The 23,499-nt window shown below is 37.5% G+C and overlaps 1 long non-coding RNA gene and 26 other non-coding genes across 27 annotated transcripts; 1 reads left to right on the top strand and 26 right to left on the bottom strand.

Annotated features, from left to right (window-relative positions):
* Nucleotides 1-126: 126 nt before the first annotated feature.
* On the bottom strand, nt 127-199 carry TRNAR-ACG (transfer RNA arginine (anticodon ACG)). Its single transcript has one exon. It is a non-coding gene; the product is annotated as a tRNA-Arg (tRNA).
* A 1,972-nt stretch (nt 200-2,171) lies between these two features.
* TRNAH-GUG (transfer RNA histidin (anticodon GUG)) lies at nt 2,172-2,243 on the bottom strand. The gene has a single exon. It is a non-coding gene; the product is annotated as a tRNA-His (tRNA).
* Nucleotides 2,244-2,251: 8 nt separating this feature from the next.
* Nucleotides 2,252-2,324, bottom strand: TRNAR-ACG (transfer RNA arginine (anticodon ACG)). The gene has a single exon. It is a non-coding gene; the product is annotated as a tRNA-Arg (tRNA).
* A 917-nt stretch (nt 2,325-3,241) lies between these two features.
* Nucleotides 3,242-3,313, bottom strand: TRNAH-GUG (transfer RNA histidin (anticodon GUG)). Its single transcript has one exon. It is a non-coding gene; the product is annotated as a tRNA-His (tRNA).
* A 999-nt stretch (nt 3,314-4,312) lies between these two features.
* On the bottom strand, nt 4,313-4,384 carry TRNAH-GUG (transfer RNA histidin (anticodon GUG)). Its single transcript has one exon. It is a non-coding gene; the product is annotated as a tRNA-His (tRNA).
* A 960-nt stretch (nt 4,385-5,344) lies between these two features.
* TRNAH-GUG (transfer RNA histidin (anticodon GUG)) lies at nt 5,345-5,416 on the bottom strand. Its single transcript has one exon. It is a non-coding gene; the product is annotated as a tRNA-His (tRNA).
* An 8-nt stretch (nt 5,417-5,424) lies between these two features.
* Nucleotides 5,425-5,497, bottom strand: TRNAR-ACG (transfer RNA arginine (anticodon ACG)). Its single transcript has one exon. It is a non-coding gene; the product is annotated as a tRNA-Arg (tRNA).
* Nucleotides 5,498-7,465: 1,968 nt separating this feature from the next.
* Nucleotides 7,466-7,537, bottom strand: TRNAH-GUG (transfer RNA histidin (anticodon GUG)). Its single transcript has one exon. It is a non-coding gene; the product is annotated as a tRNA-His (tRNA).
* An 8-nt stretch (nt 7,538-7,545) lies between these two features.
* Nucleotides 7,546-7,618, bottom strand: TRNAR-ACG (transfer RNA arginine (anticodon ACG)). The gene has a single exon. It is a non-coding gene; the product is annotated as a tRNA-Arg (tRNA).
* Nucleotides 7,619-8,541: 923 nt separating this feature from the next.
* On the bottom strand, nt 8,542-8,613 carry TRNAH-GUG (transfer RNA histidin (anticodon GUG)). Its single transcript has one exon. It is a non-coding gene; the product is annotated as a tRNA-His (tRNA).
* Nucleotides 8,614-9,579: 966 nt separating this feature from the next.
* Nucleotides 9,580-9,651, bottom strand: TRNAH-GUG (transfer RNA histidin (anticodon GUG)). The gene has a single exon. It is a non-coding gene; the product is annotated as a tRNA-His (tRNA).
* An 8-nt stretch (nt 9,652-9,659) lies between these two features.
* TRNAR-ACG (transfer RNA arginine (anticodon ACG)) lies at nt 9,660-9,733 on the bottom strand. The gene has a single exon. It is a non-coding gene; the product is annotated as a tRNA-Arg (tRNA).
* A 424-nt stretch (nt 9,734-10,157) lies between these two features.
* On the top strand, nt 10,158-12,462 carry LOC143789539 (uncharacterized). The gene is made up of 2 exons (XR_013219290.1): nt 10,158-10,200; nt 12,332-12,462. It is a non-coding gene; the product is annotated as an uncharacterized LOC143789539 (long non-coding RNA).
* TRNAH-GUG (transfer RNA histidin (anticodon GUG)) lies at nt 11,717-11,788 on the bottom strand. The gene has a single exon. It is a non-coding gene; the product is annotated as a tRNA-His (tRNA).
* Nucleotides 12,463-12,790: 328 nt separating the features above from the next.
* TRNAH-GUG (transfer RNA histidin (anticodon GUG)) lies at nt 12,791-12,862 on the bottom strand. Its single transcript has one exon. It is a non-coding gene; the product is annotated as a tRNA-His (tRNA).
* Nucleotides 12,863-13,844: 982 nt separating this feature from the next.
* Nucleotides 13,845-13,916, bottom strand: TRNAH-GUG (transfer RNA histidin (anticodon GUG)). Its single transcript has one exon. It is a non-coding gene; the product is annotated as a tRNA-His (tRNA).
* Nucleotides 13,917-13,924: 8 nt separating this feature from the next.
* TRNAR-ACG (transfer RNA arginine (anticodon ACG)) lies at nt 13,925-13,997 on the bottom strand. Its single transcript has one exon. It is a non-coding gene; the product is annotated as a tRNA-Arg (tRNA).
* Nucleotides 13,998-14,885: 888 nt separating this feature from the next.
* Nucleotides 14,886-14,957, bottom strand: TRNAH-GUG (transfer RNA histidin (anticodon GUG)). Its single transcript has one exon. It is a non-coding gene; the product is annotated as a tRNA-His (tRNA).
* Nucleotides 14,958-15,979: 1,022 nt separating this feature from the next.
* On the bottom strand, nt 15,980-16,051 carry TRNAH-GUG (transfer RNA histidin (anticodon GUG)). The gene has a single exon. It is a non-coding gene; the product is annotated as a tRNA-His (tRNA).
* An 8-nt stretch (nt 16,052-16,059) lies between these two features.
* On the bottom strand, nt 16,060-16,132 carry TRNAR-ACG (transfer RNA arginine (anticodon ACG)). Its single transcript has one exon. It is a non-coding gene; the product is annotated as a tRNA-Arg (tRNA).
* Nucleotides 16,133-17,116: 984 nt separating this feature from the next.
* TRNAR-ACG (transfer RNA arginine (anticodon ACG)) lies at nt 17,117-17,189 on the bottom strand. The gene has a single exon. It is a non-coding gene; the product is annotated as a tRNA-Arg (tRNA).
* A 1,956-nt stretch (nt 17,190-19,145) lies between these two features.
* Nucleotides 19,146-19,217, bottom strand: TRNAH-GUG (transfer RNA histidin (anticodon GUG)). The gene has a single exon. It is a non-coding gene; the product is annotated as a tRNA-His (tRNA).
* Nucleotides 19,218-19,225: 8 nt separating this feature from the next.
* On the bottom strand, nt 19,226-19,298 carry TRNAR-ACG (transfer RNA arginine (anticodon ACG)). Its single transcript has one exon. It is a non-coding gene; the product is annotated as a tRNA-Arg (tRNA).
* Nucleotides 19,299-21,184: 1,886 nt separating this feature from the next.
* TRNAH-GUG (transfer RNA histidin (anticodon GUG)) lies at nt 21,185-21,256 on the bottom strand. The gene has a single exon. It is a non-coding gene; the product is annotated as a tRNA-His (tRNA).
* Nucleotides 21,257-21,264: 8 nt separating this feature from the next.
* On the bottom strand, nt 21,265-21,337 carry TRNAR-ACG (transfer RNA arginine (anticodon ACG)). The gene has a single exon. It is a non-coding gene; the product is annotated as a tRNA-Arg (tRNA).
* Nucleotides 21,338-22,190: 853 nt separating this feature from the next.
* TRNAH-GUG (transfer RNA histidin (anticodon GUG)) lies at nt 22,191-22,262 on the bottom strand. The gene has a single exon. It is a non-coding gene; the product is annotated as a tRNA-His (tRNA).
* Nucleotides 22,263-23,260: 998 nt separating this feature from the next.
* On the bottom strand, nt 23,261-23,332 carry TRNAH-GUG (transfer RNA histidin (anticodon GUG)). Its single transcript has one exon. It is a non-coding gene; the product is annotated as a tRNA-His (tRNA).
* Nucleotides 23,333-23,499: the final 167 nt, after the last annotated feature.

Below are 23,499 nucleotides of genomic sequence, written 5' to 3'. Positions count from 1 at the left end.
AATTTCCAAAAGCAGCTAATTTAAAGCTTTCTACAGTATCCATAAGATGCCATGACCCAGATTCGAACCGGGTTGCTGCGGCCACAACGCAGAGTACTAACCACTATACGATCACGGCAATATCCTCGAGCCAGGTAGGAGTCGAACCTACAATCTTCTGATCCGTAGTCAGATGCGTTATCCATTGCGCCACTGGCCCTGATGAAAAGGGTGCTTTTTCATGCGCCATATTGCTAAAGCAAAACAAAACCTTCAACAGGCTGTCATCGCCTCATGAGTCTTTCTTTTCTTGCCAATCCACTCACAAGCAGAAACAAAATATTTTTGTGCAATCTTAAATTCATGCTTGAGACTGAATATTTTCCATCTTCTTGAATTCATGTGTGAGGATTCAATTTTTCTCACATTTTGTGAGAAATCATATGCCTGCAATAGTGTGACATTGCCATAAGTGCTTTATTTTTCTGCCAATCAAATGCAAACCCCAAGCTAAGCATTTTTGTATGATCCGAAATTTCTGCTTGACACACAATAATTATATCTGATTTAGAATCTATATGTGAGATTTACTTTTCCTTAATATTAATATCTTAAGATTGACCAGTGAAATCAGTACCTGGCAAAAAAAGTTGTTGAAAGGAAAGAAAACAAAAAAATAATTAAGGTGATGAACTTTGTTGTCTGTTAGTGATGATCGACGAGAGAGAGAGAGAGAGAGAGAGAGAGAGAGAGAGAGAGAGAGAGAGAGAGAGAGAGAGAGAGAGAGAGAGAGAGAGGAGAGAGAGAGAGAGAGAGAGAGAGACTTAAAAACCACCTATTATTCAACCGACTAAATAGCGTAGCTGAGTGCCCCGATGCATGATGAAGTGATGAGCTTGATGATTACTATTGTTTTTCCTTTAAAAGAATTTCTTGTAAGAGAGGCTACATAGTTCTTTATAAATATACTGTTAATTTGTGAGGTTTCTTTTTTTTGCAAATTTTGTGAGGATGTAAAATAACTAAATGGCAAAAATAAACCGTTGCATACATAGAGATTTGATGCAGGAGATGAAGATGGCTATTAAGTGATTGCAAAATTTCCAAAAGCAGCTAATTTAAAGCTTTCTACAGTACCCATAAGATGCCGTGACCCGAATTCGAACCGGGGTTGCTGCGGCCACAACGCAGAGTACTAACCACTATACGATCACGGCAACATCCTCGAGCCAGGTAGGAGTCGAACCTACAATCTTCTGATCCGTAGTCAGACACGTTATCCATTGCCCCACTGGCCCTGATGAAAAAGGGTGCTTTTTCATGCGCCATATTGCTAAAGCAAAACAAAACCTTCAACAGGCTGTCATCGCCTCATGAGTCTTTCTTTTCTTGCCAATCCACTCACAAGCAGAAACAAAATATTTTTGTGCAATCTTAAATTCATGCTTGAGACTGAATATTTTCCATCTTCTTGAATTCATGTGTGAGGATTCAATTTTTCTCACATTTTGTGAGAAATCATATGCCTGCAATAGTGTGACATTGCCATAAGTGCTTTATTTTTCTGCCAATCAAATGCAAACCCCAAGCTAAGGATGTTTGTATGATCCGAAATTTATGCTTGACACACAATAATTATATCTGATTTATAATCTATATGTGAGATTTACTTTTGCCTAATATTAATATCTTAAGATTGACCAGCGAAATCAGTACCTGGCAAAAAAAGTTATTGAAAGGAAAGAAAACAAAAAAATAATTAAGGTGATGAATTTTGTTGTCTGTTAGTGATGATCGACGAGAGAGAGAGAGAGAGAGAGAGAGAGAGAGAGAGAGAGAGAGAGAGAGAGAGAGTGAGAGAGACTTAAAAACCACCTTTTATTCAAGCGACTAAATAGCGTAGCTGAGTGCCCCGATGCATGATGAAGTGATGAGCTTGATGATTACTATTGTTTTTCCTTTAAAAGAATTTCTTGTAAGAGAGGCTACATAGTTCTTTATAAATATACTGTTAATTTGTGAGGTTTCTTTTTTTGCAAATTTTGTGAGGATGTAAAATAACTAAATAACTAAATGGCAAAAATAAACTGTTGCATACATAGAGATTTGATGCAGGAGAAGAAGATGGCTATTAAGTGATTGCAAAATTTCCAAAAGCAGCCAATTTAAAGCTTTCTACATTATCCATAAGATGCCGTGACCCGGATTCGAACCGGGGTTACTGCGGCCACAACGCAGAGTACTAACCACTATACGATCACGGCAACATCCTCGAGCCAGGTAGGAGTCGAACCTACAATCTTCTGATCCGTAGTCAGACACGTTATCCATTGCGCCACTGGCCCTGATGAAAAAGGGTGCTTTTTCATGCTCCATATTGCTAAAGCAAAACAAAACCTTCAACAGGCTGTCATCGCCCTCATGAGTCTTTCTTTTCTTGCCAATCCACTAACAAGCAGAAACAAAATATTTTTGTGCAATCTTAAATTCATGCTTGAGACTGAATATTTTCCATCTTCTTGAATTCATGTGTGAGGATTCAATTTTTCTCACATTTTGTGAGAAATCATATGCCTGCAATAGTGTGACATTGCCATAAGTGCTTTATTTTTCTGCCAATCAAATGCAAACCCCAAGCTAAGGATTTTTGTATGATCCGAAATTTATGCTTGACACACAATAATTATATCTGATTTAGAATCTATATGTGAGATTACTTTTGCCTAATATTAATATCTTAAGATTGACCAGCGAAATCAGTACCTGGCAAAAAAAGTTATTGAAAGGAAAGAAAACAAAAAATAATTAAGGTGATGAATTTTGTTGTCTGTTAGTGATGATCGACGAGAGAGAGAGAGAGAGAGAGAGAGAGAGAGAGAGAGAGAGAGAGAGAGAGAGAAGAGAGAGAGAGAGAGAGAGAGAGAGAGAGAGAGAGAGAGACTTAAAAACCACCTATTATTCAACCGACTAAATAGCGTAGCTGAGTGCCCCGATGCATGATGAAGTGATGAGCTTGATGATTACTATTGTTTTTCCTTTAAAAGAATTTCTTGTAAGAGAGGCTACATAGTTCTTTATAAATATACTGTTAATTTGTGAGGTTTCTTTTTTTTGCAAATTTTGTGAGGATGTAAAATAACTAAATGGCAAAAATAAACCGTTGCATACATAGAGATTTGATGCAGGAGATGAAGATGGCTATTAAGTGATTGTAAAATTTCCAAAAGCAGCTAATTTAAAGCTTTCTACAGTACCCATAAGATGCCGTGACCCGGATTCGAACCGGGGTTGCTGCGGCCACAACGCAGAGTACTAACCACTATACGATCACGGCAACATCCTCGAGCCAGGTAGGAGTCGAACCTACAATCTTCTGATCCGTAGTCAGACACGTTATCCATTGCCCCACTGGCCCTGATGAAAAAGGGTGCTTTTTCATGCGCCATATTGCTAAAGCAAAACAAAACCTTCAACAGGCTGTCATCGCCTCATGAGTCTTTCTTTTCTTGCCAATCCACTCACAAGCAGAAACAAAATATTTTTGTGCAATCTTAAATTCATGCTTGAGACTAAATATTTTCCATCTTCTTGAATTCATGTGTGAGGATTCAATTTTTCTCACATTTTGTGAGAAATCATATGCCTGCAATAGTGTGACATTGCCATAAGTGCTTTATTTTTCTGCCAATCAAATGCAAACCCCAAGCTAAGGATGTTTGTATGATCCGAAATTTATGCTTGACACACAATAATTATATCTGATTTATAATCTATATGTGAGATTTACTTTTGCCTAATATTATATCTTAAGATTGACCAGCGAAATCAGTACCTGGCAAAAAAAGTTATTGAAAGGAAAGAAAACAAAAAAATAATTAAGGTGATGAATTTTGTTGTCTGTTAGTGATGATCGACGAGAGAGAGAGAGAGAGAGAGAGAGAGAGAGAGAGAGAGAGAGAGAGAGAGAGAGAGAGAGAGAGAGAGAGAGAGAGAGAGAGAGAGAGAGAGACTTAAAAACCACCTATTATTCAACCGACTAAATAGCGTAGCTGAGTGCCCCGATGCATGATGAAGTGATGAGCTTGATGATTACTATTGTTTTTCCTTTAAAAGAATTTCTTGTAAGAGAGGCTACATAGTTCTTTATAAAATATACTGTTAATTTGTGAGGTTTCTTTTTTTTGCAAATTTTGTGAGGATGTAAAATAACTAAATGGCAAAAATAAACCGTTGCATACATAGAGATTTGATGCAGGAGATGAAGATGGCTATTAAGTGATTGCAAAATTTCCAAAAGCAGCTAAATATAAAGCTTTCTACAGTACCCATAAGATGCCGTGACCCGGATTCGAACCGGGGTTGCTGCGGCCACAACGCAGAGTACTAACCACTATACGATCACGGCAACATCCTCGAGCCAGGTAGGAGTCGAACCTACAATCTTCTGATCCGTAGTCAGACACGTTATCCATTGCCCCACTGGCCCTGATGAAAAAGGGTGCTTTTTCATGCGCCATATTGCTAAAGCAAAACAAAACCTTCAACAGGCTGTCATCGCCTCATGAGTCTTTCTTTTCTTGCCAATCCACTCACAAGCAGAAACAAAATATTTTTGTGCAATCTTAAATTCATGCTTGAGACTGAATATTTTCCATCTTCTTGAATTCATGTGTGAGGATTCAATTTTTCTCACATTTTGTGAGAAATCATATGCCTGCAATAGTGTGACATTGCCATAAGTGCTTTATTTTTCTGCCAATCAAATGCAAACCCCAAGCTAAGGATGTTTGTATGATCCGAAATTTATGCTTGACACACAATAATTATATCTGATTTATAATCTATATGTGAGATTTACTTTTGCCTAATATTAATATCTTAAGATTGACCAGCGAAATCAGTACCTGGCAAAAAAGTTATTGAAAGGAAAGAAAACAAAAAATAATTAAGGTGATGAATTTTGTTGTCTGTTAGTGATGATCGACGAGAGAGAGAGAGAGAGAGAGAGAGAGAGAGAGAGAGAGAGTGAGAGAGACTTAAAAACCACCTTTTATTCAAGCGACTAAATAGCGTAGCTGAGTGCCCCGATGCATGATGAAGTGATGAGCTTGATGATTACTATTGTTTTTCCTTTAAAAGAATTTCTTGTAAGAGAGGCTACATAGTTCTTTATAAATATACTGTTAATTTGTGAGGTTCTTTTTTTTGCAAATTTTGTGAGGATGTAAAATAACTAAATAACTAAATGGCAAAAATAAACTGTTGCATACATAGAGATTTGATGCAGGAGAAGAAGATGGCTATTAAGTGATTGCAAAATTTCCAAAAGCAGCCAATTTAAAGCTTTTCTACATTATCCATAAGATGCCGTGACCCGGATTCGAACCGGGGTTGCTGCGGCCACAACGCAGAGTACTAACCACTATACGATCACGGCAACATCCTCGAGCCAGGTAGGAGTCGAACCTACAATCTTCTGATCCGTAGTCAGACACGTTATCCATTGCGCCACTGGCCCTGATGAAAAAGGGTGCTTTTTCAGGCTCCATATTGCTAAAGCAAAACAAACCTTCAACAGGCTGTCATCGCCTCATGAGTCTTTCTTTTCTTGCCAATCCACTCACAAGCAGAAACAAAATATTTTTGTGCAATCTTAAATTCATGCTTGAGACTGAATATTTTCCATCTTCTTGAATTCATGTGTGAGGATTCAATTTTTCTCACATTTTGTGAGAAATCATATGCCTGCAATAGTGTGACATTGCCATAAGTGCTTTATTTTTCTGCCAATCAAATGCAAACCCCAAGCTAAGCATTTTTGTATGATCCGAAATTTCTGCTTGACACACAATAATTATATCTGATTTAGAATCTATATGTGAGATTTACTTTTCCCTAATATTAATATCTTAAGATTGACCAGTGAAATCAGTACCTGGCAAAAAAAGTTGTTGAAAGGAAGAAAACAAAAAAATAATTAAGGTGATGAACTTTGTTGTCTGTTAGTGATGATCGACGAGAGAGAGAGAGAGAGAGAGAGAAGAGAGAGAGAGAGAGAGAGAGAGAGAGAGAGAGAGAGAGAGAGAGAGAGAGAGAGAGAGAGAGAGAGAGAGAGAGAGAGAGAGAGACTTAAAAACCACCTATTAATCAACCGACTAAATAGCGTAGCTGAGTGCCCCGATGCATGATGAAGTGATGAGCTTGATGATTACTATTGTTTTTTCCTTTAAAGAATTTCTTGTAAGAGAGGCTACATAGTTCTTTATAAATATACTGTTAATTTGTGAGGTTTCTTTTTTTTGCAAATTTTGTGAGGATGTAAAATAACTAAATGGCAAAAATAACCGTTGCATACATAGAGATTTGATGCAGGAGATGAAGATGGCTATTAAGTGATTGCAAAATTTCCAAAAGCAGCTAATTTAAAGCTTTCTACAGTACCCATAAGATGCCGTGACCCGGATTCGAACCGGGGTTGCTGCGGCACAACGCAGAGTACTAACCACTATACGATCACGGCAACATCCTCGAGCCAGGTAGGAGTCGAACCTACAATCTTCTGATCCGTAGTCAGACACGTTATCCATTGCCCCACTGGCCCTGATGAAAAAGGGTGCTTTTTCATGCGCCATATTGCTAAAGCAAAACAAAACCTTCAACAGGCTGTCATCGCCTCATGAGTCTTTCTTTTCTTGCCAATCCACTCACAAGCAGAAACAAAATATTTTTGTGCAATCTTAAATTCATGCTTGAGACTGAATATTTTCCATCTTCTTGAATTCATGTGTGAGGATTCAATTTTTCTCACATTTTGTGAGAAATCATATGCCTGCAATAGTGTGACATTGCCATAAGTGCTTTATTTTTCTGCCAATCAAATGCAAACCCCAAGCTAAGGATGTTTGTATGATCCGAAATTTATGCTTGACACACAATAATTATATCTGATTTATAATCTATATGTGAGATTTACTTTTGCCTAATATTAATATCTTAAGATTGACCAGCGAAATCAGTACCTGGCAAAAAAAGTTATTGAAAGGAAAGAAAACAAAAAATAATTAAGGTGATGAATTTTGTTGTCTGTTAGTGATGATCGACGAGAGAGAGAGAGAGAGAGAGAGAGAGAGAGAGAGAGAGAGAGAGTGAGAGAGACTTAAAAACCACCTTTTATTCAAGCGACTAAATAGCGTAGCTGAGTGCCCCGATGCATGATGAAGTGATGAGCTTGATGATTACTATTGTTTTTCCTTTAAAAGAATTTCTTGTAAGAGAGGCTACATAGTTCTTTATAAATATACTGTTAATTTGTGAGGTTTCTTTTTTTTGCAAATTTTGTGAGGATGTAAAATAACTAAATAACTAAATGGCAAAAATAAACTGTTGCATACATAGAGATTTGATGCAGGAGAAGAAGATGGCTATTAAGTGATTGCAAAATTTCCAAAAAGCAGCCAATTTAAAGCTTTCTACATTATCCATAAGATGCCGTGACCCGGATTCGAACCGGGGTTGCTGCGGCCACAACGCAGAGTACTAACCACTATACGATCACGGCAACATCCTCGAGCCAGGTAGGAGTCGAACCTACAATCTTCTGATCCGTAGTCAGACACGTTATCCATTGCGCCACTGGCCCTGATGAAAAAGGGTGCTTTTTCATGCTCCATATTGCTAAAGCAAAACAAAACCTTCAACAGGCTGTCATCGCCTCATGAGTCTTTCTTTTCTTGCCAATCCACTCACAAGCAGAAAACAAATATTTTTGTGCAATCTTAAATTCATGCTTGAGACTGAATATTTTCCATCTTCTTGAATTATGTGTGAGGATTCAATTTTTCTCACATTTTGTGAGAAATCATATGCCTGCCAATAGTGTGACATTGCCATAAGTGCTTTATTTTTCTGCAAATCAAATGCAAACCCCAAGCTAAGCATTTTTGTATGATCCGAAATTTCTGCTTGACACACAATAATTATATCTGATTTAGAATCTATATGTGAGATTTACTTTTCCCTAATATTAATATCTTAAGATTGACCAGTGAAATCAGTACCTGGCAAAAAAAGTTGTTGAAAGGAAAGAAAACAAAAAATAATTAAGGTGATGAACTTTGTTGTCTGTTAGTGATGATCGACGAGAGAGAGAGAGAGAGAGAGAGAGAGAGAGAGAGAGAGAGAGAGAGAGAGAGAGAGAGAGAGAGAGAGAGAGAGAGGAGAGAGAGAGAGAGAGAGAGAGAGACTTAAAACACCTATTATTCAACCGACTAAATAGCGTAGCTGAGTGCCCCGATGCATGATGAAGTGATGAGCTTGATGATTACTATTGTTTTTTCCTTTAAAAGAATTCTTGTAAGAGAGGCTACATATTTCTTTATAAATATACTGTTAATTTGTGAGGTTTCTTTTTTTTGCAAATTTTGTGAGGATGTAAAATAACTAAATGGCAAAAATAAACCGTTGCATACATAGAGATTTGATGCAGGAGATGAAGATGGCTATTAAGTGATTGCAAAATTTCCAAAAAGCAGCCAATTTAAAGCTTTTACAGTATCCATAAGATGCCGTGACCCGGATTCGAACCGGGGTTGCTGCGGCCACAACGCAGAGTACTAACCACTATACGATCACGGCAACATCCTCGAGCCAGGTAGGAGTCGAACCTACAATCTTTCTGATCCGTAGTCAGACACGTTATCCATTGCCCCACTGGCCCTGATGAAAAAGGGTGCTTTTTCATGCGCCATATTGCTAAAGCAAAACAAAACCTTCAAAGGCTGTCATCGCCTCATGAGTCTTTCTTTTCTTGCCAATCCACTCACAAGCAGAAACAAAATATTTTTGTGCAATCTTAAATTCATGCTTGAGACTGAATATTTTCCATCTTCTTGAATTCATGTGTGAGGATTCAATTTTTCTCACATTTTGTGAGAAATCATATGCCTGCAATAGTGTGACATTGCCCTAAGTGCTTTATTTTTCTGCCAATCAAATGCAAACCCCAAGCTAAGGATTTTGTATGATCCGAAATTTATGCTTGACACACAATAATTTATATCTGATTTAGAATCTATATGTGAGATTGACTTTTGCCTAATATTAATATCTTAAGATTGACCAGCGAAATCAGTACCTGGCAAAAAAGTTATTGAAAGGAAAGAAAACAAAAAAATAATTAAGGTGATGAATTTTGTTGTCTGTTAGTGATGATCGACGAGAGAGAGAGAGAGAGAGAGAGAGAGAGAGAGAGAGAGAGAGAGAGTGAGAGAGACTTAAAAACCACCTTTTATTCAAGCGACTAAATAGCGTAGCTGAGTACCCCGATGCATGATGAAGTGATGAGCTTGATGATTACTATTGTTTTTCCTTTAAAAGAATTTCTTGTAAGAGAGGCTACATATTTCTTTATAAATATACTGTTAATTTGTGAGGTTTCTTTTTTTTGCAAATTTTGTGAGGATGTAAAATAACTAAATAACTAAATGGCAAAATAAACTGTTGCATACATAGAGATTTGATGCAGGAGAAGAAGATGGCTATTAAGTGATTGCAAAATTTCCAAAAGCAGCCAATTTAAAGCTTTCTACATTATCCATAAGATGCCGTGACCCGGATTCGAACCGGGGTTGCTGCGGCCACAACGCAGAGTACTAACCACTATACGATCACGGCAACATCCTCGAGCCCAGGTAGGAGTCGAACCTACAATCTTCTGATCCGTAGTCAGACACGTTATCCATTGCGCCACTGGCCCTGATGAAAAAGGGTGCTTTTTCATGCTCCATATTGCTAAAGCAAAACAAAACCTTCAACAGGCTGTCATCGCCTCATGAGTCTTTCTTTTCTTGCCAATCCAATCACAAGCAGAAAACAAAATATTTTTATGCAATCTTAAATTCATGCTTGAGACTGAATATTTTCCATCTTCTTGAATTCATGTGTGAGGATTCAATTTTTCTCACATTTTGTGAGAAATCATATGCCTGCAATAGTGTGACATTGCCATAAGTGCTTTATTTTTCTGCCAATCAAATGCAAACCCCAAGCTAAGCATTTTTGTATGATCCGAAATTTCTGCTTGACACACAATAATTATATCTGATTTAGAATCTATATGTGAGATTTACTTTTCCCTAATATTAATATCTTAAGATTGACCAGTGAAATCAGTACCTGGCAAAAAAAGTTGTTGAAAGGAAAGAAAACAAAAAAATAATTAAGGTGATGAACTTTGTTGTCTGTTAGTGATGATCGACGAGAGAGAGAGAGAGAGAGAGAGAGAGAGAGAGAGAAGAGAGAGAGAGAGAGAGAGAGAGAGAGAGAGAGAGAGAGAGAAGAGAGAGAGAGAGAGAGAGAGAGAGAGAGAGAGAGACTTAAAAACCACCTATTATTCAGCCGACTAAATAGCGTAGCTGAGTGCCCCGATGCATGATGAAGTGATGAGCTTGATGATTACTATTGTTTTTCCTTTAAAAGAATTTCTTGTAAGAGAGGCTACATATTTCTTTATAAATATACTGTTAATTTGTGAGGTTTCTTTTTTTTGCAAATTTTGTGAGGATGTAAAATAACTAAATGGCAAAATAAACCGTTGCATACATAGAGATTTGATGCAGGAGATGAAGATGGCTATTAAGTGATTGCAAAATTTCCAAAAGCAGCCAATTTAAAGCTTTCTACAGTACCCATAAGATGCCGTGACCCGGATTCGAACCGGGGTTGCTGCGGCCACAACGCAGAGTACTAACCACTATACGATCTCGGCAACATCCTCGAGCCAGGTAGGAGTCGAACCTACAATCTTCTGATCCGTAGTCAGACACGTTATCCATTGCCCCACTGGCCCTGATGAAAAAGGGTGCTTTTTCATGCGCCATATTGCTAAAGCAAAACAAAACCCTTCAACAGGCTGTCATCGCCTCATGAGTCTTTCTTTTCTTGCCAATCCACTCACAAGCAGAAACAAAATATTTTTTGTGCAATCTTAAATTCATGCTTGAGACTGAATATTTTCCATCTTCTTGAATTCATGTGTGAGGATTCAATTTTTCTCACATTTTGTGAGAAATCATATGCCTGCAATAGTGTGACATTGCCATAAGTGCTTTATTTTTTGCCAATCAAATGCAACCCCAAGCTAAGGATTTTTGTATGATCCGAAATTTATGCTTGACACACAATAATTATATCTGATTTAGAATCTATATGTGAGATTTACTTTTGCCTATATTAATATCTTAAGATTGACCAGCGAAATCAGTACCTGGCAAAAAAAGTTATTGAAAGGAAAGAAAACAAAAAATTAATTAAGGTGATGAATTTTGTTGTCTGTTAGTGATGATCGACGAGAGAGAGAGAGAGAGAGAGAGAGAGAGAGAGAGAGACAGAGAGAGAGAGAGAGTGAGAGAGACTTAAAAACCACCTTTTATTCAAGCGACTAAATAGCGTAGCTGAGTACCCCGATGCATGATGAAGTGATGAGCTTGATGATTACTATTGTTTTTCCTTAAAAGAATTTCTTGTAAGAGAGGCTACATATTTCTTTATAAATATACTGTTAATTTGTGAGGTTTCTTTTTTTGCAAATTTTGTGAGGATGTAAAATAACTAAATAACTAAATGGCAAAAATAAACTGTTGCATACATAGAGATTTGATGCAGGAGAAGAAGATGGCTATTAGTGATTGCAAAATTTCCAAAAGCAGCCAATTTAAAGCTTTCTACATTATCCATAAGATGCCGTGACCCGGATTCGAACCGGGGTTGCTGCGGCCACAACGCAGAGTACTAACCACTATACGATCACGGCAACATCCTCGAGCCAGGTAGGAGTCGAACCTACAATCTTCTGATCCGTAGTCAGACACGTTATCCATGCGCCACTGGCCCTGATGAAAAAGGGTGCTTTTTCATGCTCCATATTGCTAAAGCAAAACAAAACCTTCAACAGGTGTCATCGCCTCATGAGTCTTTCTTTTCTTGCCAATCCACTCACAAGCAGAAACAAAATATTTTTATGCAATCTTAAATTCATGCTTGAGACTGAATATTTTCCATCTTCTTGAATTCATGTGTGAGGATTCAATTTTTCTCACATTTTGTGAGAATTCATATGCCTGCAATAGTGTGACATTGCCATAAAGTGCTTTATTTTTCTGCCAATCAAATGCAAACCCCAAGCTAAGCATTTTTGTATGATCCGAAATTTCTGCTTGACACACAATAATTATATCTGATTTAGAATCTATATGTGAGATTTACTTTTCCCTATATTATATCTTAAGATTGACCAGTGAAATCAGTACCTGGCAAAAAAAGTTGTTGAAAGGAAAGAAAACAAAAAATAATTAAGGTGATGAACTTTGTTGTCTGTTAGTGATGATCGACGAGAGAGAGAGAGAGAGAGAGAGAGAGAGAGAGAGAGAGAGAGAGAGAGAGAGAGAGAGAGAGAGAGAGAGAGAGAGAGAGAGAGAGAGAGAGAGAGAGAGACTTAAAAACCACCTATTATTCAACCGACTAAATAGCGTAGCTGAGTGCCCCGATGCATGATGAAGTGATGAGCTTGATGATTACTATTGTTTTTCCTTTAAAAGAATTTCTTGTAAGAGAGGCTACATATTTCTTTATAAATATACTGTTAATTTGTGAGGTTTCTTTTTTTTGCAAATTTTGTGAGGATGTAAAATAACTAAATGGCAAAAATAAACCGTTGCATACATAGAGATTTGATGCAGGAGATGAAGATGGCTATTAAGTGATTGCAAAATTTCCAAAAGCAGCTAATTTAAAGCTTTCTACAGTACCCATAAGATGCCGTGACCCGGATTCGAACCGGGGTTGCTGCGGCCACAACGCAGAGTACTAACCACTATACGATCACGGCAACATCCTCGAGCCAGGTAGGAGTCGAACCTACAATCTTCTGATCCGTAGTCAGACACGTTATCCATTGCCCCACTGGCCCTGATGAAAAAGGGTGCTTTTTCATGCGCCATATTGCTAAAGCAAACAAAACCTTCAACAGGCTGTCATCGCCTCATGAGTCTTTCTTTTCTTGCCAATCCACTCACAAGCAGAAACAAAATATTTTTGTGCAATCTTAAATTCATGCTTGAGACTGAATATTTTCCATCTTCTTGAATTCATGTGTGAGGATTCAATTTTTCTCACATTTTGTGAGAAATCATATGCCTGCAATAGTGTGACATTGCCATAAGTGCTTTATTTTCTGCCAATCAAATGCAAACCCCAAGCTAAGGATTTTTGTATGATCCGAAATTTATGCTTGACACACAATAAATTATATCTGATTTAGAATCTATATGTGAGACTTACTTTTGCCTAATATTAATATCTTAAGATTGACCAGCAAAATCAGTACCTGGCAAAAAAAGTTATTGAAAGGAAAGAAAACAAAAAAATAATTAAGGTGATGAATTTTGTTGTCTGTTAGTGATGATCGACGAGAGAGAGAGAGAGAGAGAGAGAGAGAGAGAGAGAGAGAGAGAGAGAGAGAGAGAGAGAGAGTGAGAGAGACTTAAAAACCACCTTTTATTCAAGCGACTAAATAGCGTAGCTGAGTGCCCCGATGCATGATGAAGTGATGAGCTTGATGATTACTATTGTTTTTCCTTTAAAAGAATTTCTTGTAAGAGAGGCTACATATTTCTTTATAAATATACTGTTAATTTGTGAGGTTTCTTTTTTTTGCAAATTTTGTGAGGATGTAAAATAACTAAATAACTAAATGGCAAAATTAAACTGTTGCATACATAGAGATTGATGCAGGAGAAGAAGATGGCTATTAAGTGATTGCAAAATTTCCAAAAGCAGCCAATTTAAAGCTTTCTACATTATCCATAAGATGCCGTGACCCGGATTCGAACCGGGGTTGCTGCGGCCACAACGCAGAGTACTAACCACTATACGATCACGGCAACATCCTCGAGCCAGGTAGGAGTCGAACCTACAATCTTCTGATCCGTAGTCAGACACGTTATCCATTGCGCCACTGGCCCTGATGAAAAAGGGTGCTTTTTCATGCTCCATATTGCTAAAGCAAAACAAAACCTTCAACAGGCTGTCATCGCCTCATGAGTCTTTCTTTTCTTGCCAATCCACTCACAAGCAGAAACAAAATATTTTTATGCAATCTTAAATTCATGCTTGAGACTGAATATTTTCCATCTTCTTGAATTCATGTGTGAGGATTCAATTTTCTCACATTTTGTGAGAAATCATATGCCTGCAATAGTGTGACATTGCCATAAGTGCTTTATTTTTCTGCCAATCAAATGCAAACCCCAAGCTAAGGATGTTTGTATGATCCGAAATTTATGCTTGACACACAATAATTATATCTGATTTATAATCTATATGTGAGATTTACTTTTGCCTAATATTAATATCTTAAGATTGACCAGCGAAATCAGTACCTGGCAAAAAAAGTTATTGAAAGGAAAGAAAACAAAAAAATAATTAAGGTGATGAATTTTGTTGTCTGTTAGTGATGATCGACGAGAGAGAGAGAGAGAGAGAGAGAGAGAGAGAGAGAGAGAGAGAGAGAGAGAGAGAGTGAGAGAGACTTAAAAACCACCTTTTATTCAAGCGACTAAATAGCGTAGCTGAGTGCCCCGATGCATGATGAAGTGATGAGCTTGATGATTACTATTGTTTTTCCTTTAAAAGAATTTCTTGTAAGAGAGGCTACATATTTCTTTATAAATATACTGTTAATTTGTGAGGTTTCTTTTTTTTGCAAATTTTGTGAGGATGTAAAATAACTAAATGGCAAAAATAAACCGTTGCATACATAGAGATTTGATGCAGGAGATGAAGATGGCTGTTAAGTGATTGCAAAATTTCCAAAAGCAGCCAATTTAAAGCTTTCTACAGTACCCATAAGATGCCGTGACCCGGATTCGAACCGGGGTTGCTGCGGCCACAACGCAGAGTACTAACCACTATACGATCACGGCAACATTCTCGAGCCAGGTAGAGTCGAACCTACAATCTTCTGATCCGTAGTCAGACACGTTATCCATTGCCCCACTGGCCCTGATGAAAAAGGGTGCTTTTCATGCGCCATATTGCTAAAGCAAAACAAAACCTTCAACAGGCTGTCATCGCCTCATGAGTCTTTCTTTTCTTGCCAATCCACTCACAAGCAGAAACAAAATATTTTTGTGCAATCTTAAATTCATGCTTGAGACTGAATATTTTCCATCTTCTTGAATTCATGTGTGAGGATTCAATTTTTCTCACATTTTGTGAGAAATCATATGCCTGCAATAGTGTGACATTGCCATAAGTGCTTTATTTTTCTGCCAATCAAATGCAAACCCCAAGCTAAGCATTTTTGTATGATCCGAAATTTCTGCTTGACACACAATAATTATATCTGATTTAGAATCTATATGTGAGATTTACTTTTCCCTAATATTAATATCTTAAGATTGACCAGTGAAATCAGTACCTGGCAAAAAAAGTTGTTGAAAGGAAAGAAAACAAAAAAATAATTAAGGTGATGAACTTTGTTGTCTGTTAGTGATGATCGACGAGAGAGAGAGAGAGAGAGAGAGAGAGAGAGGGAGAGAGAGAGAGAGAGAGAGAGAGAGAGAGAGAGAGAGAGAGAGAGAGAGAGAGAGAGAGAGAGAGAGAGAGAGAGAGAGAGAGACTTAAAAACCACCTATTATTCAACCGACTAAATAGCGTAGCTGAGTGCCCCGATGCATGATGAAGTGATGAGCTTGAGGATTACTATTGTTTTTCCTTTAAAAGAATTTCTTGTAAGAGAGGCCTACATATTTCTTTATAAATATACTGTTAATTTGTGAGGTTTCTTTTTTTTTGCAAATTTTGTGAGGATGTAAAATAACTAAATGGCAAAAATAAACCGTTGCATACATAGAGATTTGATGCAGGAGATGAAGATGGCTATTAAGTGATTGCAAAATTTCCAAAAGCAGCTAATTTAAAGCTTTCTACAGTACCCATAAGATGCCGTGACCCGGATTCGAACCGGGGTTGCTGCGGCCACAACGCAGAATACTAACCACTATACGATCACGGCAACATCCTCGAGCCAGGTAGGAGTCGAACCTACAATCTTCTGATCCGTAGTCAGACACGTTATCCATTGCGCCACTGGCCCTGATGAAAAAAGGGTGCTTTTTCATGCGCCATATTCCTAAAGCAAAACAAAACCTTCAACAGGCTGTCATCGCCTCATGAGTCTTTTCTTTTCTTGCCAATCCACTCACAAGCAGAAACAAAATATTTTTGTGCAATCTTAAATTCATGCTTGAGACTGAATATTTTCCATCTTCTTGAATTCATGTGTGAGGATTCAATTTTTCTCACATTTTGTGAGAAATCATATGCCTGCAATAGTGTGACATTGCCATAAGTGCTTTATTTTTCTGCCAATCAAATGCAAACCCCCAAGCTAAGCATTTTTGTATGATCCGAAATTTCTGCTTGACACACAATAATTATATCTGATTTAGAATCTATATGTGAGATTTACTTTTCCCTAATATTAATATCTTAAGATTGACCAGTGAAATCAGTACCTGGCAAAAAAAGTTGTTGAAAGGAAAGAAAAACAAAAAAATAATTAAGGTGATGAACTTTGTTGTCTGTTAGTGATGATCGACGAGAGAGAGAGAGAGAGAGAGAGAGAGAGAGAGAGAGAGAGAGAGAGAGAGAGAGAGCGAGAGAGAGACTTAAGAACCACTTATTATTCAACCGACTAAATAGCGTAGCTGAGTGCCCCGATGCATGATGAAGTGATGAGCATAATGATTACTATTGTTTTTCCTTTAAAAGAATTTCTTGTAAGAGAGGCTACATATTTCTTTATAAATATACTGTTAATTTGTGAGGTTTCTTTTTTTTGCAAATTTTGTGAGGATGTAAAAATAACTAAATAACTAAATGGCAAAAATAAACCGTTGCATACATAGAGATTGATGCAGGAGATGAAGATGGCTATTAAGTGATTGCAAAATTTCCAAAAGCAGCTAATTTAAAGCTTTCTACAGTATCCATAAGATGCCATGACCCAGATTCGAACCGGGGTTGCTGCGGCCACAACGCAGGAGTACTAACCACTATACGATCACGGCAATATCCTCGAGCCAGGTAGGAGTCGAACCTACAATCTTCTGATCCGTAGTCAGATGCGTTATCCATTGCGCCACTGGCCCTGATGAAAAAGGGTGCTTTTTCATGCGCCATATTGCTAAAGCAAAACAAAACCTTCAACAGGCTGTCATCGCCTCATGAGTCTTTCTTTTTCTTGCCAATCCACTCACAAGCAGAAACAAAATATTTTTGTGCAATCTTAATTCATGCTTGAGACTGAATATTTTCCATCTTCTTGAATTCATGTGTGAGGATTCAATTTTTCTCACATTTGTGAGAAATCATATGCCTGCAATAGTGTGACATTGCCATAAGTGCTTTATTTTTCTGCCAATCAAATGCAAACCCCAAGCTAAGCATTTTTGTATGATCCGAAATTTCTGCTTGACACACAATAATTATATCTGATTTAGATTCTATATGTGAGATTTACTTTTCCTTAAATATTAATATCTTAAAGATTGACCAGTGAAATCAGTACCTGGCAAAAAAAGTTATTGAAAGGAAGAAACAAAAAAATAATTAAGGTGATGAATTTTGTTGTCTGTTAGTGATGATCGACGAGAGAGAGAGAGAGAGACAGAGAGAGAGAGAGAGAGAGAGAGAGAGAGAGAGAGAGAGAGAGAGAGGAGAGAGAGAGAGAGAGAGAGAGAGAGAGACTTAAAAACCACCTATTATTCAACCGACTAAATAGCGTAGCTGAGTGCCCCGATGCATGATGAAGTGATGAGCTTGATGATTACTATTGTTTTTCCTTTAAAAGAATTTCCTTGTAAGAGAGGCTACTTAGTTCTTTATAAATATACTGTTAATTTGTGAGGTTTCTTTTTTTTGCAAATTTTGTGAGGATGTAAAATAACTAAATGGCAAAAATAAACCGTTGCATACATAGAGATTTGATGCAGGAGAGAAGATGGCTATTAAGTGATTGCAAAATTTCCAAAAGCAGCTAATTTGAAGCTTTCTACAGTACCCATAAAGATGCCGTGACCCAGATTCGAACCGGGGTTGCTGCGGCCACAACGCAGAGTACTAACCACTATACGATCACGGCAACATCCTCGAGCCAGGTAGGAGTCGAACCTACAATCTTCTGATCCGTAGTCAGACACGTTATCCATTGCCCCACTGGCCCTGATGAAAAAGGGTGCTTTTTCATGCGCCATATTGCTAAAGCAAAACAAAACCTTCAACAGGCTGTCATCGCCTCATGAGTCTTTCTTTTCTTGCCAATCCACTCACAAGCAGAAACAAAATATTTTTGTGCAATCTTAAATTCATGCTTGAGACTGAATATTTTCCATCTTCTTGAATTCATGTGTGAGGGATTCAATTTTTCTCACATTTTGTGAGAAATCATATGCCTGCAATAGTGTGACATTGCCATAAGTGCTTTATTTTTCTGCCAATCAAATGCAAACCCCAAGCTAAGGATGTTTGTATGATCCGAAATTTATGCTTGACACACAATAATTATATCTGATTTATAATCTATATGTGAGATTTACTTTTGCCTAATATTAATATCTTAAGATTGACCAGCGAAATCAGTACCTGGCAAAAAAAGTTATTGAAAGGAAAGAAAACAAAAAAATAATTAAGGTGATGAATTTTGTTGTCTGTTAGTGATGATCGACGAGAGAGAGAGAGAGAGAGAGAGAGAGAGAGAGAGAGAGAGAGTGAGAGAGACTTAAAAACCACCTTTTATTCAAGCGACTAAATAGCGTAGCTGAGTGCCCCGATGCATGATGAAGTGATGAGCTTGATGATTACTATTGTTTTTCCTTTAAAAGAATTTCTTGTAAGAGAGGCTACATAGTTCTTTATAAATATACTGTTAATTTGTGAGGTTTCTTTTTTTGCAAATTTTGTGAGGATGTAAAATAACTAAATAACTAAATGGCAAAAATAAACTGTTGCATACATAGAGATTTGATGCAGGAGAAGAAGATGGCTATTAAGTGATTGCAAAATTTCCAAAAGCAGCCAATTTAAAGCTTTCTACATTATCCATAAGATGCCGTGACCCGGATTCGAACCGGGGTTGCTGCGGCCACAACGCAGAGTACTAACCACTATACGATCACGGCAACATCCTCGAGCCAGGTAGGAGTCGAACCTACAATCTTCTGATCCGTAGTCAGACACGTTATCCATTGCGCCACTGGCCCTGATGAAAAAGGGTGCTTTTTCATGCTCCATATTGCTAAAGCAAAACAAAACCTTCAACAGGCTGTCATCGCTCATGAGTCTTTCTTTTCTTGCCAATCCACTCACAAGCAGAAACAAAATATTTTTGTGCAATCTTAAATTCATGCTTGAGACTGAATATTTTCATCTTCTTGAATTCATGTGTGAGGATTCAATTTTTCTCACATTTTGTGAGAAATCATATGCCTGCAATAGTGTGACATTGCCATAAGTGCTTTATTTTTCTGCCAATCAAATGCAAACCCCAAGCTAAGATTTTTGTATGATCCGAAATTTATGCTTGACACACAATAATTATATCTGATTTAAGAATCTATATGTGAGATTTACTTTTGCCTAATATTAATATCTTAAGATTGACCAGCGAAATCAGTACCTGGCAAAAAAAGTTATTGAAAGGAAAGAAAACAAAAAAATAATTAAGGTGATGAATTTTGTTGTCTGTTAGTGATGATCGACGAGAGAGAGAGAGAGAGAGAGAGAGACTTAAAAACCACCTATTATTCAACCGACTAAATAGCGTAGCTGAGTGCCCCGATGCATGATGAAGTGATGAGCTTGATGATTACTATTGTTTTTCCTTTAAAAGAATTTCTTGTAAGAGAGGCTACATAGTTCTTTATAAATATACTGTTAATTTGTGAGGTTTCTTTTTTTGCAAATTTTGTGAGGATGTAAAATAACTAAATGGCAAAAATAAACCGTTGCATACATAGAGATTTGATGCAGGAGATGAAGATGGCTATTAAGTGATTGCAAAATTTCCAAAAGCAGCTAATTTAAAGCTTTCTACAGTACCCATAAGATGCCGTGACCCGGTTCGAACCGGGGTTGCTGCGGCCACAACGCAGAGTACTAACCACTATACGATCACGGCAACATCCTCGAGCCAGGTAGGAGTCGAACCTACAATCTTCTGATCCGTAGTCAGACACGTTATCCATTGCCCACTGGCCCTGATGAAAAAGGGTGCTTTTTCATGCGCCATATTGCTAAAGCAAAACAAAACCTTCAACAGGCTGTCATCGCCTCATGAGTCTTTCTTTTCTTGCCAATCCACTCACAAGCAGAAACAAAATATTTTTGTGCAATCTTAAATTCATGCTTGAGACTGAATATTTCCATCTTCTTGAATTCATGTGTGAGGATTCAATTTTTCTCACATTTTGTGAGAAATCATATGCCTGCAATAGTGTGACATTGCCATAAGTGCTTTATTTTTCTGCCAATCAAATGCAAACCCCAAGCTAAGGATGTTTTATGATCCGAAATTTATGCTTGACACACAATAATTATATCTGATTTATAATCTATATGTGAGATTTACTTTTGCCTAATATTAATATCTTAAGATTGACCAGCGAAATCAGTACCTGGCAAAAAAAGTTATTGAAAGGAAAGAAAACAAAAAAATAATTAAGGTGATGAATTTTGTTGTCTGTTAGTGATGATCGACGAGAGAGAGAGAGAGAGAGAGAGAGAGAGAGAGAGAGAGAGAGAGAGAGAGTGAGAGAGACTTAAAAACCACCTTTTATTCAAGCGACTAAATAGCGTAGCTGAGTGCCCCGATGCATGATGAAGTGATGAGCTTGATGATTACTATTGTTTTTCCTTTAAAAGAATTTCTTGTAAGAGAGGCTACATAGTTCTTTATAAATATACTGTTAATTTGTGAGGTTTCTTTTTTTTGCAAATTTTGTGAGGATGTAAAATAACTAAATAACTAAATGGCAAAAATAAACTGTTGCATACATAGAGATTTGATGCAGGAGAAGAAGATGGCTATTAAGTGATTGCAAAATTTCCAAAAGCAGCCAATTTAAAGCTTTCTACATTATCCATAAGATGCCGTGACCCGGATTCGAACCGGGGTTGCTGCGGCCACAACGCAGAGTACTAACCACTATACGATCACGGCAACATCCTCGAGCCAGGTAGGAGTCGAACCTACAATCTTCTGATCCGTAGTCAGACACGTTATCCATTGCGCCACTGGCCCTGATGAAAAAGGGTGCTTTTTCATGCTCCATATTGCTAAAGCAAAACAAAACCTTCAACAGGCTGTCATCGCCTCATGAGTCTTTCTTTTCTTGCCAATCCACTCACAAGCAGAAACAAAATATTTTTGTGCAATCTTAAATTCATGCTTGAGACTGAATATTTTCCATCTTCTTGAATTCATGTGTGAGGATTCAATTTTTCTCACATTTTGTGAGAAATCATATGCCTGCAATAGTGTGACATTGCCATAAGTGCTTTATTTTTCTGCCAATCAAATGCAAACCCCAAGCTAAGGATTTTTGTATGATCCGAAATTTATGCTTGACACACAATAATTATATCTGATTTAGAATCTATATGTGAGATTTACTTTTGCCTAATATTAATATCTTAAGATTGACCAGCGAAATCAGTACCTGGCAAAAAAAGTTATTGAAAGGAAAGAAAACAAAAAAATAATTAAGGTGATGAATTTTGTTGTCTGTTAGTGATGATCGACGAGAGAGAGAGAGAGAGAGAGAGAGAGAGACTTAAAAACCACCTATTATTCAACCGACTAAATAGCGTAGCTGAGTGCCCCGATGCATGATGAAGTGATGAGCTTGATGATTACTATTGTTTTTCCTTTAAAAGAATTTCTTGTAAGAGAGGCTACATAGTTCTTTATAAATATACTGTTAATTTGTGAGGTTTCTTTTTTTTGCAAATTTTGTGAGGATGTAAAATAACTAAATGGCAAAAATAAACCGTTGCATACATAGAGATTTGATGCAGGAGATGAAGATGGCTATTAAGTGATTGCAAAATTTCCAAAAGCAGCTAATTTAAAGCTTTCTACAGTACCCATAAGATGCCGTGACCCGGATTCGAACCGGGGTTGCTGCGGCCACAACGCAGAGTACTAACCACTATACGATCACGGCAACATCCTCGAGCCAGGTAGGAGTCGAACCTACAATCTTCTGATCCGTAGTCAGACACGTTATCCATTGCCCCACTGGCCCTGATGAAAAAGGGTGCTTTTTCATGCGCCATATTGCTAAAGCAAAACAAAACCTTCAACAGGCTGTCATCGCCTCATGAGTCTTTCTTTTCTTGCCAATCCACTCACAAGCAGAAACAAAATATTTTTGTGCAATCTTAAATTCATGCTTGAGACTGAATATTTTCCATCTTCTTGAATTCATGTGTGAGGATTCAATTTTTCTCACATTTTGTGAGAAATCATATGCCTGCAATAGTGTGACATTGCCATAAGTGCTTTATTTTTCTGCCAATCAAATGCAAACCCCAAGCTAAGGATGTTTGTATGATCCGAAATTTATGCTTGACACACAATAATTATATCTGATTTATAATCTATATGTGAGATTTACTTTTGCCTAATATTAATATCTTAAGATTGACCAGCGAAATCAGTACCTGGCAAAAAAAGTTATTGAAAGGAAAGAAAACAAAAAAATAATTAAGGTGATGAATTTTGTTGTCTGTTAGTGATGATCGACGAGAGAGAGAGAGAGAGAGAGAGAGAGAGAGAGAGAGAGAGAGAGAGAGAGAGAGAGAGAGAGAGAGAGAGAGAGAGAGAGAGAGAGAGAGAGACTTAAAAACCACCTATTATTCAACCGACTAAATAGCGTAGCTGAGTGCCCCGATGCATGATGAAGTGATGAGCTTGATGATTACTATTGTTTTTCCTTTAAAAGAATTTCTTGTAAGAGAGGCTACATAGTTCTTTATAAATATACTGTTAATTTGTGAGGTTTCTTTTTTTTGCAAATTTTGTGAGGATGTAAAATAACTAAATGGCAAAAATAAACCGTTGCATACATAGAGATTTGATGCAGGAGATGAAGATGGCTATTAAGTGATTGCAAAATTTCCAAAAGCAGCTAATTTAAAGCTTTCTACAGTACCCATAAGATGCCGTGACCCGGATTCGAACCGGGGTTGCTGCGGCCACAACGCAGAGTACTAACCACTATACGATCACGGCAACATCCTCGAGCCAGGTAGGAGTCGAACCTACAATCTTCTGATCCGTAGTCAGACACGTTATCCATTGCCCCACTGGCCCTGATGAAAAAGGGTGCTTTTTCATGCGCCATATTGCTAAAGCAAAACAAAACCTTCAACAGGCTGTCATCGCCTCATGAGTCTTTC

Source organism: Ranitomeya variabilis, unplaced genomic scaffold (assembly GCF_051348905.1).
Source record: "Ranitomeya variabilis isolate aRanVar5 unplaced genomic scaffold, aRanVar5.hap1 Scaffold_291, whole genome shotgun sequence".
Taxonomy (NCBI): Eukaryota; Metazoa; Chordata; class Amphibia; order Anura; family Dendrobatidae; genus Ranitomeya; species Ranitomeya variabilis.
The sequence above is the reverse complement of the archived record's forward strand: the minus strand, read 5'-3'. Positions and strand labels throughout refer to the sequence as shown.